Source organism: Sus scrofa, chromosome 2 (assembly GCF_000003025.6).
Source record: "Sus scrofa isolate TJ Tabasco breed Duroc chromosome 2, Sscrofa11.1, whole genome shotgun sequence".
NCBI classification, from domain to species: Eukaryota; Metazoa; Chordata; class Mammalia; order Artiodactyla; family Suidae; genus Sus; species Sus scrofa.
Genome location: NC_010444.4, coordinates 50,177,771 through 50,194,662, shown reverse-complemented (window position 1 = coordinate 50,194,662; position 16,892 = coordinate 50,177,771). Strand labels below are relative to the sequence as shown.

The window sequence follows — 16,892 nt, the reverse complement described above, 5'->3', positions numbered from 1 at the left end:
CTGGAGAGGACACCCCGGTGGAGGGATGTAGGCAAGGCTGCTGATAAAGGACAGTAGAGTTGCTCTCAGGGCCAGGCAGGGGAAGAAGAAGCAAGTAATATGCCAAAGGCCACCCAAAGGAGAGGGGAAGCAGGGGGAGGCCCAGGCTTCCTGTGTGCCTGTAGGCCTCTTAACCAGAAAAGGGATTGTGTGGGTGCTCCACTTCAGAACCCACAGGTTTTGGAAGCATTCTCCAGGCCCTTGGGTTTGCCTTCCTCCTCCTACATCTTGGCCAAGGCCAACTCATGGCTGGTGCACATCCACAGAACTTCCAGCTCTTTCCTGTGGGCCTGCAGCACCAGCTCTGTCAGGTGTGTGAAGGAGTCTTTAATGTTGAGGTTGGTGAAGGCACTTGTTTTGTAGATGTCCATGAAATACTCTCTAGCCAGCTGCTGCCCTTGCTCTCTTCCCATCTGTATTTTCTGCTCCTCATTTACTGTATTTCATATAAGGGTCTTCTGGACACCTTCTTGTGCATACTCCTCCACAATATTGACCAACTTCATGATGTGCTGGTAAGAGTGCTCTCTACTAATGTTGTAGACCAAAAATAATCCCTGGGCCCATAGGTAATACTGCTTTTTGATCATATGATAATTCTCCGTGCACTCTGTGTCTCAGATCTGTATCCACACTTTAATGCCACCTACCTCTATAGTCTTCATCTTGAAGTCAACAAAAGATGGTGGAGATGTGCCAGGAGTGGAACTGGTTCTCAGTGAAGTGGTACAGCAAGCAGGATTTGCCCACCCCAGGGTCCCCAGTCAGCAGCAGCCTGAACAACACAATGTACTGCTTCACCACGGCTGGACCAGAGCAAAGTCAGGACAGAAGTGGAGAGCAAACTCTGGGAGGTGACCCTTGACAGAGGCAGGGGCAAGGCTTGTGTGCAATCCCCAACCATGGTGCATGGCCTGAGGAGGGCAATTTTAACTTCTGAAGAACATTTTATAAAGGAAATATCATTTGTAATCTTTTGCAATAGTCTGTTTTCACTCAACATGATTCTCTTGAGGCCCATTCGTGCTTTTGTGTGTATCAATGTTTGTTCCTTTACTGTCTCTGTGAATTATTCCACAGTACTGAAGACAAATTTTACTCATTGAAAGATGTGGTTTGTTTCTGGTTTTAAACAATTACAGACAAAATTTCTATAAAAAATTTCACAAATGTGATTGTCCAAATATACATTTTCATTTCCTGGGCTAACCGCCCAGAAGTGTGATTTGTAAATTGTTTTAATCTCGTGAAGTCCAATTAATCAAAGCTTACTTTTCTACATAGTGATTTTGATGTCCTATCTATAAACTCTTCACTAGTTCTGGGTTCTAGATATAGGTTTTGCTCTATGTTATTGTCTAAATGGTTTATAATTTTACATTTTACATTTTTTTCTATTTTTAATTAGTTTGATTACATGAAGTTAAGGTCAACATTACTTGTGGTTTGTTTATTTTTCTTATGAATGTCCAATTTCTCCAGCATCATTTTTAAATAGTCAATCTTTCTTTTTTTTTTTTTTTTGGCTTTTGTCTTTTTGTTGTTGTTGTTGTTGTTGTTGTTTCTATTTCTTGGGCTGCTCCCACGGCATATGGAGGTTCCCAGGCTAGGGGTTGAATCGGAGCTGTAGCCACCGGCCTTCGCCAGAGCCACAGCAATGTGGGATCCGAGCCGCGTCTGCAACCTACACCACAGCTCACGGCAACGCCGGATCATTAACCCACTGAGCAAGGGCAGGGACCGAACCCGCAACCTCATGGTTCCTAGTCGGATTCGTTAACCACTGAGCCACGACGGGAACTCCACTCTTTCTTTTATTGAATTGCATTTGCACATTCATGAAGAATTAATCACACTTTTTCAAGGTCTACTTCTATGTTCTCATTCTGTCCCATTGATTGTTATGCCTGTCTCTCCAGCAGTACCACATATTCTTGTATACTGTAGCTATATAGTAAGTCTTAGCATAGAGTAGTATTCCTTCTTTACATTCTACATTTTAGCTTGTGTTTTAGTTATTCAGGGTCTTTGGCCATTCATATATATTTTAGTATAATCTCATCTGTATCTACAAAATACCTTGCGAGATTATAATTAGCTTTTTATTAAACCTGTAGATAATTTTGTATAGAACCGGTGTCTTTATTTTATTTAGTCTTCCAATTGTAAATTGAGAATGTTACTAATTCATTCAAATCTTTCTGATTTTGTTAATCAGCACTTCTTACACTTTAGTATACAGATCTTGTTCATTTTTCCTTAGTTTCACAAAAGTATTTTATTACACTTGGGTGATTTACATGTTTTCTTAGTTTCTACCTAAGCATTTCATTATACTTGAGGTGATTTAAATGGCATGCATTTAGATTGATTTTTATTTGATCTTTTTTTTTTGACACACCCATGGCTTGTGAAAATTCCCAGGTCAGAGATCAAACCTGCACCTCAGTTTATGCATTTACTACAGCCATATCAGATGCATCAACACTGGATCCTTAACCCACTGAGGAAGGCCAGGGATTGAACCTGCATCTTCCTGGATACTAGTTGAGTTCTTAACCTGGTGAGCCACAATGGGAACCACAAATTGGTTTTTGAATGTTAAACCTAATGTAATTTTCTAGGGTAAGCTAAATATTGTCCATAATGTTTTTATATATTGCCAGATTCAACTTACTGGAATTTTGTTTAAAATTTTGGAATATATGTTAGGATTGCTACTGCTTTTCTTTTGGTTTTAGGGTCACACTCAAGGCATATGGAAGGTCCCAGGCTAGCCTTAGTGGAGCTGCAATGGCCAGCCTCACAGCAACATGGAATCCAAGGCACGTCTCTGATCTACACCACAGTTCAAAGCAACATTGGATCCTTAACCCACTGAGTGAGGCAAGGATTGAATGTGCATCCTCATGGATACTGGTCAAGTTCAAGACCCACTGAGCCGCAATGGGAATCCCTCTTTTCTATAATACTTTTTCTTGCATTTTATACCAGGAGAAAACTTTCCAAATAAAATTGGGAAATGTACCTTCTCCTTAGTTTTCTAAAAGAATAAGAAGATATTTACTTCCTTTTCCCTAAACATTATATAGAGTTCCAGTCAAGTCAGCAGGACCTGAATTTTGGGTGGAATTATTTTTTTTATTTATTTATTTTTGCCTGTTTTAGGTCTGACCTGTGGCATATGCAGGTTCCCATGCTAGGGCTCAAATGGGAGCTGTAGCCACTGGCCTATGCCACAGCCACAGCAACTTTGGATCTGAGCCACTTCTGCAACCTACACCACAGCTCATGGCAATGCTGGATCCTTAACCCACTGAAATAGCCCAGAGATCAAACCTGCATCCTCAAGGTTACTAGTAGGATTTGTTTCCACTGAGCCACAATAGGAACTCTAGAATTCTTTTTAATACAAATTTCTATTTGCAATCATCTTCATTCTTGAATTTTTTATAGTGTCTTTCTTAGTGTTCATACACATAATATCCGTATACACGTATATTTAAATTAAACCCCTGCTTATTAATCTTATTTAAGCATAAAGTGCTATTTTAAAGACAATATTGGTGCTGATAACATTTCTTTTATATTTTTCTTATTTATATTGATTTTTAAAAATTATCATTGTGTTATGCATTAAATTTTATTGACATTCAAAATATGTTCCCTGGTTGCCTCTAATTTAAGCATCCTGCATTGTCACTGATGTACATATGCACTACATCTTCCTAATCCATTCATCCATCAATGGGCATTTAGGTTGTTTCCATATCTTGGTTACTGTGAATAGTGCTTCGATGAACATATGAGTGCTTGTATCTTTTTCAATGAAAATTTTGTCTGGATATATGCCCAAGGGTGGGATTGCTGGGTCATATGATAGTTCTATATATAGTTTTTGAGTTATTTCCATACTGTTTTTCAATAGCAGTTGTACCAATTTACATTCCCACCATCAGTTTAAGAGAGTTCTCTTTTTTCCACAACCTCGCCAGCATTTATTTGTTGTCTTGTTAATGATGGCCACTCTAATTGGTGTGAGGTTGTGCCTCATTATAATTTTGATTTGCATTTCTCTAGTAATTGGTGATTTTGAGAATTTTTTCATATGCCTGATAGCCATCTGTATGTCTTCTTTGGTGAAATGTCTATTTAGGTCTTTTGCCCATTTATCATTTGGTTTCTTTGTTTTTGTTGTTGTTGTTGTTGTTGCTAAGTTGTGAAAGCTGTTTGCATATTTTTGAGATTAAGCATTTGTTGGTTGAGTCATTTTTTAAAATTTTCTCCCATTCTGTGGGTTGTCTTTTCATTTACTTAATGGTTTCCTTTGATGTGCTGAATCTTTTGAGTTTAATTAGGTCCCTTTTAATTATTTGTGTCTTTATTCTCTTTAGTCTAGGGGGTACATGAAACAAGATTTTGCTGTAATTTATGTCAAAGAGCTTTCTGCCAATGTTTTCCTCTAGAAGTTTTATAGTGCCTGGCCTTACATTTAGTTCTTTAATCCAATTGGAATTTATTTTTCCATATGATGTTAGGCAATGTTCTAATTTCATTCTCTTACATGCAGTAGTCCAGTTTTCCTAACACTATTTATTGAAGATATTGTCTTTCCTCCACTGTATGTTCTTGCCTCTTTATCTTAGATTAATTGACCATAGGTGTTTTGGTTCATTTCTGAGCTTTCTATCGTGTACCATTGATCAATAATCATCTAGTTAGTAAGTAAATCTCTCAATCATGAAGAATTTTCTGTTTGTTCAGTGTTCCTAGAGACCTTTGGTGTAATCAAGATATCTAATTATGCTAGACATCGTTATTTTTCTCATTCTGCATATATGTTTTCTAGATTTTTAAATTTTCTTTTAAGAAACACTTCTGATATTTCAGTAAGTTGATATCAGTCTTCTCTCTTGTCATAAAACCCTGACTCTCACATTTTAGTAAATCATCACCAAACAGAAAGTCCTGATTCTATACTTCCCATACTTGGTATCAATACCCCAATAGGCCTGGATTAACTTTATTGCAGACCAGTTAAATAAAATTGATTTGCCGGAATCAAAGTGGTAAATGCTAAGGATGATTTGACCGTAAATCAGTCCTAGAGAAATTATAAATCAAGGAGAAAATGTTCTATCAAATGCCTGGTAAGAGGGGAAACTCTTCTTTATGGTGTATGACAGGCTAATATAAATTCCTGCTGCTGAGTCTAATTGGAATCCTAATAATGGAGATATTCCACTTCTGGAGTATTATGTGAAGTGTATCTTAGTGGGTCTTTAAAAGAGGGTACATAGGCAAAAGAACCTACAAAAAATTCAGGAATTTCACCAAAAAAACTAATATGGATCCATCAGAGTTTCTAGAAATAATTTATCAAGCTAATAGGTGTTAAACTGATGCAGACTCTGAAGAATATATATGAGAGTGGTAAATAACTCATTGGGAAAAAATCCCAAATAAAAGAGGAAAATCACAAAAGTGAGATGGTATATTTGGCATGAACCCTTCCCAATTGGTAGATGTTGCTTTTAAGGTGTTCAACAACAGGGAACTATGACAGAATAAAGAAGATTAAAATGGGAATGCCACTTTTTCTGGCAGCAGCCCTGGAGTCTCGGAAGGTAAGTAACCCCCAGAGAGGTAAGCCACCACCAGGGAAGGAAAAACGTGATTACTGTAAAGAGGAAGGGCATTGGAGAAAAAGACTGCTCTAGGTTAAAGAGATAAGAAGGAAAACAAACATGAGAGCCTCTTCTATGTTATAGAAAAAGGACCACTCTGATGAGGAATGATGAGTCTCAGGGGTTCCTTGGGACTTGGAATTTCCCTTCAGGTGCCCCAGGTAAATATGACATTGATGGGAGATTTGATTGGTTTCCTGATAGATAAGGGTGCAACATATTCCACAGTAAACACCAAGTTGATACAGAAAACATTTCAACTCATGTCAGTCATGGAAGTTTCTGGACATGTACTAAATTGTTCATTGTTACAATCTTTAAAATGCCAAGTAGGGGAACTCATCATGAAACACAGTTTCTTTTTTGTTTATGCTTAACATTTTCCTATTTATTGTTCTGTAAGTTACATCAATACTATAGATTTTACAGTTTTTAGGTGTTTTTATTAAAGTATTGTTGATTTACAATATTGTGCCAATTTCTTCTATAGAAGAAAGTGACACAGTCATACAAATATATACATTTTTTATATAGTCCATCATGGTTTATCCAAGAGATTGGATATAGTTCCCTGTGCTATACAGTAGGACCTCATCACTTACCCATTCTAAATATAATAGTTTGCATCTACTAACTCCAAATTTCCCTTCAATTCCACTCCTTACCCCCTTCCCCTTGGCAACCACAAGTCTCTTCTCTATGCTTGTGAGTTTGTTTCTGTTTTGTAGATAGGTTTGTTTGTGTCATATTTTAGATACCACATATAAATTATATAATATGGTATTTGTCCTTCTTTTCTGACTTATTTCACGTAGTATGAGAATCTTTAGTTGCATCCATGTTGCTGCAAGTGGTATTCATTCTTTTATATGGCTGAGTAGTATTCTATTGTATATATGCACCACATCTTCTTAATGCATTCATCTGTTGATGGATATTTAGGTTGTTTGCATGTCTTGGCTCTTGTGAAACATGGTTTCTTATATATACCAGAATGTCCTAACCCTCTTTTGGTTTGAGATTGGCTTTAAATTAAATGCTCAAGTAACTTTTTTGCCAGAGAAGCTTGACATCAGTGTCCCATAAAACACACATTAAACCTAAAGATGGTGCTCATGGGGAGAAAGACAAGATGGTGGAAGAGTAGGGGGATATGTTCACCCTTTCCCACAAACACACACACAAAAAAACACATCTACATGTTAAACAACTTGCACAGAACAGCAATTAAGGCAGAAGAACTTAAACCTCCAATAATGGCAAGAATCTCGTGAAATAACTAGGTAAAACAAGAGAAAAGAGGAGAGTGAGAGAATGGGAATTTGGGCTGGATGGGTGCTCCTGAAAGAGAACTGTAGGGGAGAAAGGGATACCACACCCTGGGAAGTCACCTAATCAACTGAAAGATCAACTGAATCAGAGGGATCTCCAGATGCCGTGAATAGTGCAGCAGTAGGTCTGAGATCTGAAAAGCAGAGTGAGAGCCAAACAAATCATCTGAACTACTGGCACAGTCATCAAAAACTGAGATGCTTGGGGGGTGGGGGGTGCTGGGAACTTAGACCTCGGCTCCATAGGTTAGTCCCTGGGAGAAGGCTGGGGTTGGTGGTGCAGAGACAGCCTGAGGGATTAGGAAGTGGTGTGTCATGGGTGGAGGGAGCAATACACTAAAGGCTTGGGAGTGGAAAGCCACAACAGAAGGAACCCAGGAGAAGAGCTGGACCCACAGGAGAGACAAGGCACCAGTGTTGGGTAGGGGAGAAAAAGAGGGGCAGGCCACCATAGAATACTCCTTACACCACAGTGAGAGCATTTTCCCACAAGCTAGCAGAAAGCAATGCTTCCCAGTTCATCCCTCCTTCCCCTACCCCAGGTGTGCACCTGACCTGAGTCTGCCTGCCATCCTGGAGAGCTGGCTTCACCACTTGTGGGAAGCTGACCACCACAGCAGCTTTCCTTGCCATGGCCTGTCCACCCTCTGGAGGGGCTTCACCCCTGTGGAGCAGCATCCAGCACTATGAGCCCCCTGGAAAAGTCCTGCAACCCAGAAATGCTAGAGCAAGTTCTGCCTGGCTGCATGAAATCTGTTTCCATTGTGGGGCAGTCCTGCCACTCCAGGCAGCCCTGGGGAAGGGCCCCTTTATATCCCAGTGGCTCAGCTGGCTGCTCCCACCCTTGGAGGCTGCTGAACTCCTGCAGAGCAGCTGCCCAGCGCCACCACTTGGAAGAATCCTGCAGCCCAGAAACACTAGAGCAAGCTCTGGCAGGCCATGGAAAATCTGCTTCCATTGCAGGGTGCTCCTGCCAGATCCCCCTGCCCTGGGGAAGTGCCTCTTTTTCTCCCAGTGGGATGGCTAGCCACTCCTTCCCTCAGGAGGTTCTGCACTCCCTTGGAGCAGCTTCCCAGCATTGCATGCCCCCTGGAAGAGCTCCATGAGTTCTCCAGAGCAAGCTCTGCTTGGCCATGTGAAATCTGTCAATATTGTGGGATGGTCCTGACATTTCCAGATGCTCTAGGGAATTGCACCTTTGTCTCCCAGCAGCCTGGCTAGCCCCTGCCACCCTTGGGAGGAGATACACTCCCATGAGCAGCACGAAGCACCACCAGCCTCCTAGAAGTGCTCCACAGCCCAGAAACACCAAAGCAAACTCTGCACGGCCAAGAGAAGTCTACATCCATCATGGTGCAGAACTGCCAGTCCTGCCTGCCCTCACAAAGGACTCCATTGCTTCAGAGTGACCCTGATAGCCCCACCCACCCTCAGTAAATACCACATTGCCTCAGAGAAGAACAGCCACCACCACCAGCCCACAGGAAACACTCCATAGCAGTGCCAGGGCAAACCCTGCCCAGCCACAGGGAGTACAGCTCCACCAAGAAAAAGAAAATAACAAGCAAGATGAAGAATCTGAGAAACCACTCCCAGTTAAACTAAGAGGAGAACTCACATAATGCAGTCAACAATGAAACAGACCTCTGCAGTCTGACAGACCTGGAGTTCAAAAGAGAAACAGTGAAAATACTGAAGGAATTAAGAGAAGATATGAACAGTAATGCAGATGCCCTCAGAAAGGAACTAGAAGATATAAGGAGGAGCCAAGAAAAACAAGAAAATTCATTTGCAGAGATACAAACTGAACTAAGGGCAGTAAAAACCAGAATGAACAATGCAGAAGAACGAATTAATGATGTGGAAGACAGAATAATGGAAGTCACCCAAACAGGACAGTTGACAGAAAACCAAATCAAAAAACATGAGAGCAATATAAGAGACCTATGGGATAATATAAAGTGGGCCAATCTATGCATAATAGGGATTCCAGAAGGAGTAGGAAAAGACAAGGGGATGGAAAATATATTTGAAGAAATTATCACTGGAAACTTCCCAAGTCTAAAGGGTACTGGATTCAAGATACAGGAAGCACAGACGACCCCAAACAAGTTGAACCCAAATAGACCCACACCAAGACACATAATAAAAATGCAAAAGTTAATGATAAAGAGAGGATCCTAAAGGCAGCAAGAGAAAAGAAAAATGTTACTTATAAGGGAACCCCATAAGGCTATGAGCTGATTTCTCTACAGAAACTCTACAGGCCAGGAGGGAATGGCAAGAGATATTTAAAGTGCTAAAAGGAAAAAATATGCAAACTAGAATACTCTATCCAGCAAGAATATCATTTAAAATAGAAGGGGAAATAAAACTTTTTCCAACAAACAAAAACTAAAAGAACACAACAATACAAAACCCATGCTAAAAGACATATTGAAAGGGTTTCTCTAAATCAAAAAGAGAGAGAGAGAGAGAGAGGAAGAACAGAGATTGAGGAAAGCACAATCAGAGAGCAGTCATTCAAATAAGCCAGATACAGATTTAATCATGAACATGTTTCAAACAAAATAAAATAAAAAGGAAAAAAGAGACATCAAAATCATAATATGTGGGCAAGGGAAGTAGGAAATAAATAGATTCTTTTTTAATTTTCCTTTTTTCTCTTCTTAATTTTAGTATAGTAATGAAGAGTTTGAAACAACAGGACCATCAGGCTAAAACATACAATTATAGGAAGGGGTTAACATACTTAAAAAACAAGGCAACCACAAATCAAAACCAAACATTGCATTTGCAAAAAATGAAAAGAAAAACACTCAAACAGAAAATAATTGGAAACCATACAACCAAAAAAAAGAAAGGAAGAATGGAGAACCATAGAATCAACTGAAATATGAGGTTCAAAATGGCAATAAATAATCATCTATCAATTATCACCTTAGATGTCAATGGACTGAATGCTCCAATCAAAAGACACAGAGTGGCTGAGTGGATAAAAAGGCAAAAACCTTCAATCTGCTGCCTACAAGAAACTCACCTTAGGACAAAGGACACATATAGATTGAAAGTGAAGGGGTGGGAAAAGATATGTCATGCCAATAGACATGACAGAAAAACAGGAGTTGTGATACTCAGACAACATAGACTTTAAAACAAAAGACATAAAGAAAGACAAAGAAGGACACTATTTAATGATTAAGGGATCCATCCCAGAAGAGGATATTACTATTGTTAACATATATGCCCCAAATACAGGAGCACCCAGATGCATACAACAAATATTAACAGACATAAAGGGAGAAATTGATGGGAATACAATCATAGTAGGAGAATTTAATACCCCCCTCACACCAATGGACAGAAAACCAATAAAGCAACAGAGATCCTAAAGGAAACAATAGAAAAGGTAGACTTAATTGACATCTTCAGGACACTACATCCAAAAACATCAGAATACATTCTCCTCAAGTGCACATGGAACAATCTCAAGAATCGACCACATATTGGGACACAAAGCTAACCACAATAAATTTAGGAGCATAGAAGTTATCTCAAGTATCTTCTCTGACCAAAACGCCATGAAACTAGAAATCAACCACAGGAAAAGAAGTGAGAACAAACCTACCACATGGAGCCTAAACAACATGCTACTAAAAACCAATGGGTCAATGAGGAAATCAAGAAGGAAATTAAAAAATACCTCGAGACAAACGATAATGAAGACACAACCACTCAAAATCTATGGGATGCTGCAAAAGCAGTGCTCAGAGGGAAATTCATAGCGACGCAAGCCTTTCTCAAAAAAGAAGATCCCAAATTGACAACTTAACCCTCCACCTAAATGAATTAGAAAAAGAAGAACAAAAAAGTCCTAAAGTCAGCAGAAGGAAGGAAATTATAAAGATCAAAGAGGAAATCAATAAAATAGAGACTCACAAAACAGTAGAGAAAATTAATAAATCCAAGAGCTGGTTCTTTGAGAAGGTAAACAAAATTGACAAACCCTTGGCAAGACTCACTAAGAAGAGGAGAGAAAGAACCGAAATAAATGTAATTATAAATGAAAAAGGAGAAATCACAACAGTTTCTGCAGAAATACAAAAAACCATAAGAGAATAATACTACGAACTACTATATGGCAACAAGTTTGACAATCTGGAAGAAATGGACAATTTTCTAGAATCTTACAGCCTGCCAAAACTGAATCAAGAAGAAACAGACCAACGGAACAGACCGATCACTAGAAATGAAATTGAAGAGGTCATAAAAACACTCCCTACAAATAAAAGTCCAGGACCAGATGGCTTCACAGGTGTATTCTACCAAACATATAAAGAGGATCTGGTGCCCATCCTCCTTAAACTTTTTCAAAAGGTTGAGGAAGAAGGAACACTCCCAAAGATATTCTATGATGCCACCATCACCCTCATTCCAAAAGAAGACAAAGATACCAGCAAAAAAAGAAAACTATCAGCCAATATCTTTGAGGAATATAGACACAAAAATTCTCAGCAAAATCTGAGCCAACCGAATCCAACAATATGTCAGAAAGATTGTACACCATGACCAGGTAGGGTTCATCCCAGGTTCACAAGGATGGTTCAACATACACAAGTCAATTAATGTCATAAACCATATTAACAAAAGAAAAGTCAAAAACCATATGATCATCTCAATAGATGCAGAAAAAGCATTTGACAAAGTCCAACATCCATTCATGATCAAGACCCTCACCAAAGTGGGTATAGAGGGAACATTCCTGAACATAATCAAAGCCATTTATGACAAACCCACAGCAAATACAATACTCAATGGAAAAAATCTAAAGCCTTCTCACTCAAATCTGGAACAAAACAGGATGCCCACTCTCACCACTGTTCTTCAACATCGTTGTGGATGTCCTAGCCACAGCAATTAGACAAACAAAAGAAATAAAATCATCCAAATAGGAAGAGAAGAGATCAAACTGTCACTGTATGCAGATGACATGATACTATACCTAGAAAACCCTAAGGACTCAACCCAAAATCTACTTGAACTGATGAAGAAATTCAGCAAAGTAGCAGGATAGAAGATTCACATTCAGGAATCAGTAGCATTTTGGTATACTAACAATGAAATATTAGTAAAGGAATACAAGAATACGATACCTTTTAAAATTGCACCTCACAAAATCAAATACCTCGGAATACACCTGACCAAGGAGGTAAAGGACCTATATGCCGAGAACTATAAAACTTTAATCAAAGAAATCAAAGAAGATGTAAAGAAATGGAAAGGCATTCCATGTTCCTGGACTGGAAAAATCAATATTGTATAAATGGCCATACTACCCAAAGCAATCTACAGATTCAATGCAATCCCTATCAAATTACCCAGGACATTTTCCACAGAACTACAACAAACAATCCAAACATTTATATGGAACAACAAAAGACCCAGAATCACCAAAGCAATCCTGAGAAACAAAAACCAAGCAGGAGGCATAACTCTCCCAGACTTCAAGAAATACTACAAAGCCACAGTCATCAAAACACTGTGGTACTGGTATCAAAACAGACAGACAGACCAATGCAACAGAATAGAGAACCCGGAAATCAACCCTGACACCTATGGTCAATTCATCTTTGACAAGGGAGGCAAGAACAGAAAATGGGAAAAAGAAAGACTATTCAGCAAGCATTGCTGGGAAACCTGGACTGCTGCATGCAAAGCCAGGAAAGGAGAACACACCCTCACACCACGCACAAAAATAAACTCAAAATGGCTGAAAGACTTAAATAGAAGACAGGACACCATCAAACTCCCAGAAGAGAACATAGGCAAAACGTTCTATGACATCAACATCATGAATATTTTCTCAGGTCAATCTCCCACAACAGAAATAAAAGCAAAAATAAACCCATGGGACCTAATCAAACTGACAAGCTTTTGCACAGCAAAGGAAACCCAAAAGACAACAAAAAGACAACTTACAGAATGGGAGAAAATAGCTTCAAATGATGCAACAGACAAGGGCTTAATCTCTAGAATATATAAGCAACTTAAACAACTCAACAGCAAAAAAGCCAATCAATCAATGGAAAAATGGGCAAAAGACCTGAATAGACATTTCTCCAAAGAAGATATACAGATGTCCAACGAGAAGATGAAAAAGTGCTCAACAGCGCTGACTATAAGAGAAATGCAAATCAAAACTACCATGAGATACCACCTCACACCAGTCAGAATGGCCGTCATTAATAAGTCTGCAAATAACAAGTGCTGAAGGGGTTGTGGTGGGAATGTAAGCTGGTTCAGCCACTATGGAGAACAGTACGGATGAACCTTAGAAATCTACACCTAGAACTACCATATGATCCAGCAATCCCACTCTTGGGCATATATCCAGACAATACTTTCCTTAAAAAAGACACATGCACTGGCATGTTCATTGTAGCACTATTCACAATAGCCAAGACATGGAAACAACCCAAATGTCCATCAACAGATGATTGGATTAGGGAGATGTGCTATATATACACAATGTAATACTACTCAGTCATAATAGAATGACATAATGCCATTTGTAGCAACATGGATGCAACTGGAGACTCTCATACTGAGTGAAGTAAGTAAGAAAGAGAAAGATAAATACCATATGATATCACTTATAACTGGAATCTAATATACAGCACAAATGAACATTTCCACAGAAAAGAAAATCATGAACTTAGAGAATAGAATTGTGGCTGCCCAGTGGGAGAGGGAGGGAGTGGGTGGTATCCGGAGCTTGGGGTTATCAGATGCAATCTATTGCTCTTGGAATAGATTTAAATGAGATCCTACTGTGTAGCATTGAGAACTCTGTCTGGATACTTACATTGCAAGAGAGGAATGGGAGGAAAAAAATATATACCTGTATGTGTAACTTGGTCCCTATGCTATACAGTGGAAAAAATAAATAAATAAAAATAACAAAAAAGAATGGATTAGCAATGAGGCCCTACTGTACAGTACAGGGAACTGTATACAATCTCTTGGGATAAAACATGATGGAAGATAGTATGAGAAAAAGAATGTGTGGTGTGTGTGTTTGTGTTGTGTGTATGACTGAGTCAATATGCTGCATAGCAGAAATTGATACAACACTGTAAATCAAGTATATTTTAACAAAAATTAAAAAATTAAGATTTAAATTTCTTTCTAAAAAAAAAAGCCGGTGCTCATAGAAAACCGAGAAATGGTGACAGATTTCTTCCTCTCACCCGCAGTTCTATAAAAAAGTAATGCCATATGTGTGGACTACCAACATCCCAGGGAAGGACAAAAACAGAAGCAAAATACAAATTCCATCAGAAAGGGTCACTGGGACACTTAATCTAAAACAGTATCCTGGGAGTTCCCATCATGGTTCATTGAAAAAGAATCTGACTAGTATCCATGAGGACAAAGGTTTGATCCCTGCCCTCCCTCAGTGGCTTAAGGATCCAGTATTGCCCTGAGCTGTGGTGTAGGTCACAGATGTGTCTCATATGCCATGTTGCTGTGGCTGTGATGTAGGCCAGTGGCTACAGCTCCTATTCAACTCCTAGCCTGGGAATCTCCATATGCCACAGGTATGGCCCTACAAAGACAAAAAAAATTAAATAAAAAATAAAACAATAACCTGAGGCAAGAGGACCACTTCTCCTTTAGAATGACTTGTCAAAATACCAGCCTGTGCATTCAGAAAGGACAGAGAGGGACAAAGAATTGAGTTTCACTTGGATCACACCTCGCTGAAAATACAGTGCACAAATAATTGTTTTAATCTTGGACACTGTGTGCATCACATCCACAATAGTGCCCATCACTGGAGAAAATACCCCCTTACAATGGATTCAAAAAAACATAACAGTCCTAACCTGCGAATGACCATCCAATGAGTCAGCCTGAACTCCATGATTTGTGCTAAAAAAAATAACCCTCCCCCTACCCCCAGCTTGAGGACCCAACACAGAATAACCCGCCTCACTGAGGACTGGCAAGGAGATTTACTCATATGCCCCAAGGTATAGGAAATTTCAGATTCCTGCTATTGTATGTGAATGCTTTTTCAGAATGAATGGTGTCATAGCATACAGAAAAAGCTATCAAAGCTGTTAAAGCCTTTCTTGAGGAAATTATTACCAGATTTGGACTGTCTAATACTTTTCAAAGTGATAAAGGGCCTGCTTTTGTCTTGAGTATAACTTAACACTATGGAAAATTAATTGGATTAATTTATGAAGACAATAATTGATGGGAAAAATGGAGAAACTGAATCATACAATAAAAAGAAGCATTACTGAAAGAGGTCAAGGGACTAACTTAACTTGGGCTAATTTCTGGCCATTTGCCCTACTATGAATCAAAGTGGCTCCCACCAGCAGCTTAAATTAAGCCCCTTTGAAATATTGTATGGTAGGTCATTCCAGGTATCTGCCTGGGCAGGAACATTATAAATGCTCAGAAATACCTAGATGTTGCCAATTATGTTAAAACTCTGGGCACTCTACTAACCTCCTTTCATGAGTTTGCCTCCACCATGTCTGCCTACCCAACTGAAGTAGCCTTACATTCTTTCTGACATGGAGATCAAGTCCTCCTAAAAACTTGGGGAACAAGGGCTTGAACACCAACTGACAGGACCACACATGGTATTATTACCATGTATTCATCTGTCAATGACACCATGGACAGATGGTGACACCATGGACTCATCACACTCAGATTAAAGCAGCATCACTGTCATCCAAAAATAACCCAAATCCTGTGAGGAATGTGAAGTGATGGGTTTATAAACCCTTAGAAGACTTAAGATCACTCTTTAAAAATATAAGTATTGAGGCTATAATTTCATTGTAGCTGGAAAAAGTCAACTTACCTGTTTAATATTAAACTATATTGACACAGTCAGAAAGGTAAAATTAATGTATATGTATTGGGAACTAGAGCCAAAACCACAAGTTCAATACAGTACTAAGGATTTTCCTCAGGTTCAAGTAGTTGTAGTTAAAGAAGGAAAGAAGATTGCACTGAAGAGTCTAAGGAATGTTTTCTGTCCAGGGCTGATCAATTCCAATCCAAGATCACACCTTCGTCATACCCATTAAACAGGAAGGAGTCAGAAAAGTCTTCACCCCTTTTCCCCCACAAGATTGTGGAATGGACATTGACAATAGAGAACCGTAACAGAGAAAAAATCTGACTCCATATTAGATCTTTTAATTTAACCCTTGCACTTGATTGCTTTTGCTTCAAGTTACGAATGTTGTAGAGAAAGAGAAATATATATCACTTATATGTGGAATCTACAAAAATGATACAAATTAACTTATTTACAAAACAGAAACAGACTCATAGACTTTGAAAGCAAATTTATGGTTACCAAAGGGGAAAAGTGGGGAGGCATAAATTAGGAGTTTGGGGTTAACATATACACATTACCACGTATGAAATAGATCACCAACAAGGGCCTACTATATAGCACAAGTGACCCTATTCAATATTCTGTAATAATATATAGGAACAAAATCTGAAAAATTTTAAAAAATTTTTCAAAACAAAATTTTTAAAAAGAATGTGTGTACAGCCTTAAATACACAAGATAGCCATTTCCCAAGGTTCTGGATTTTAAGGGTACAACAATTTTCCAATTATATAGAGACAAAAGTTGCAGAACAGAGAATAATATTTGTCTTGTTTGAGGTAAACCTCAAATAAAAAAAAACCTATAAATAGGAACATCATGACATGACATAAATGAACACCTGTAAGAGCAAAGGATTGAGACACTAAGAAGTTTGCAACAATGACCTCCCCTTCATCC

At 38.8% G+C, this 16,892-nt stretch overlaps 1 pseudogene; it reads right to left on the bottom strand.

Moving 5' to 3' along the window:
• LOC110259572 lies at positions 204 to 7,690 on the bottom strand (annotated as a pseudogene).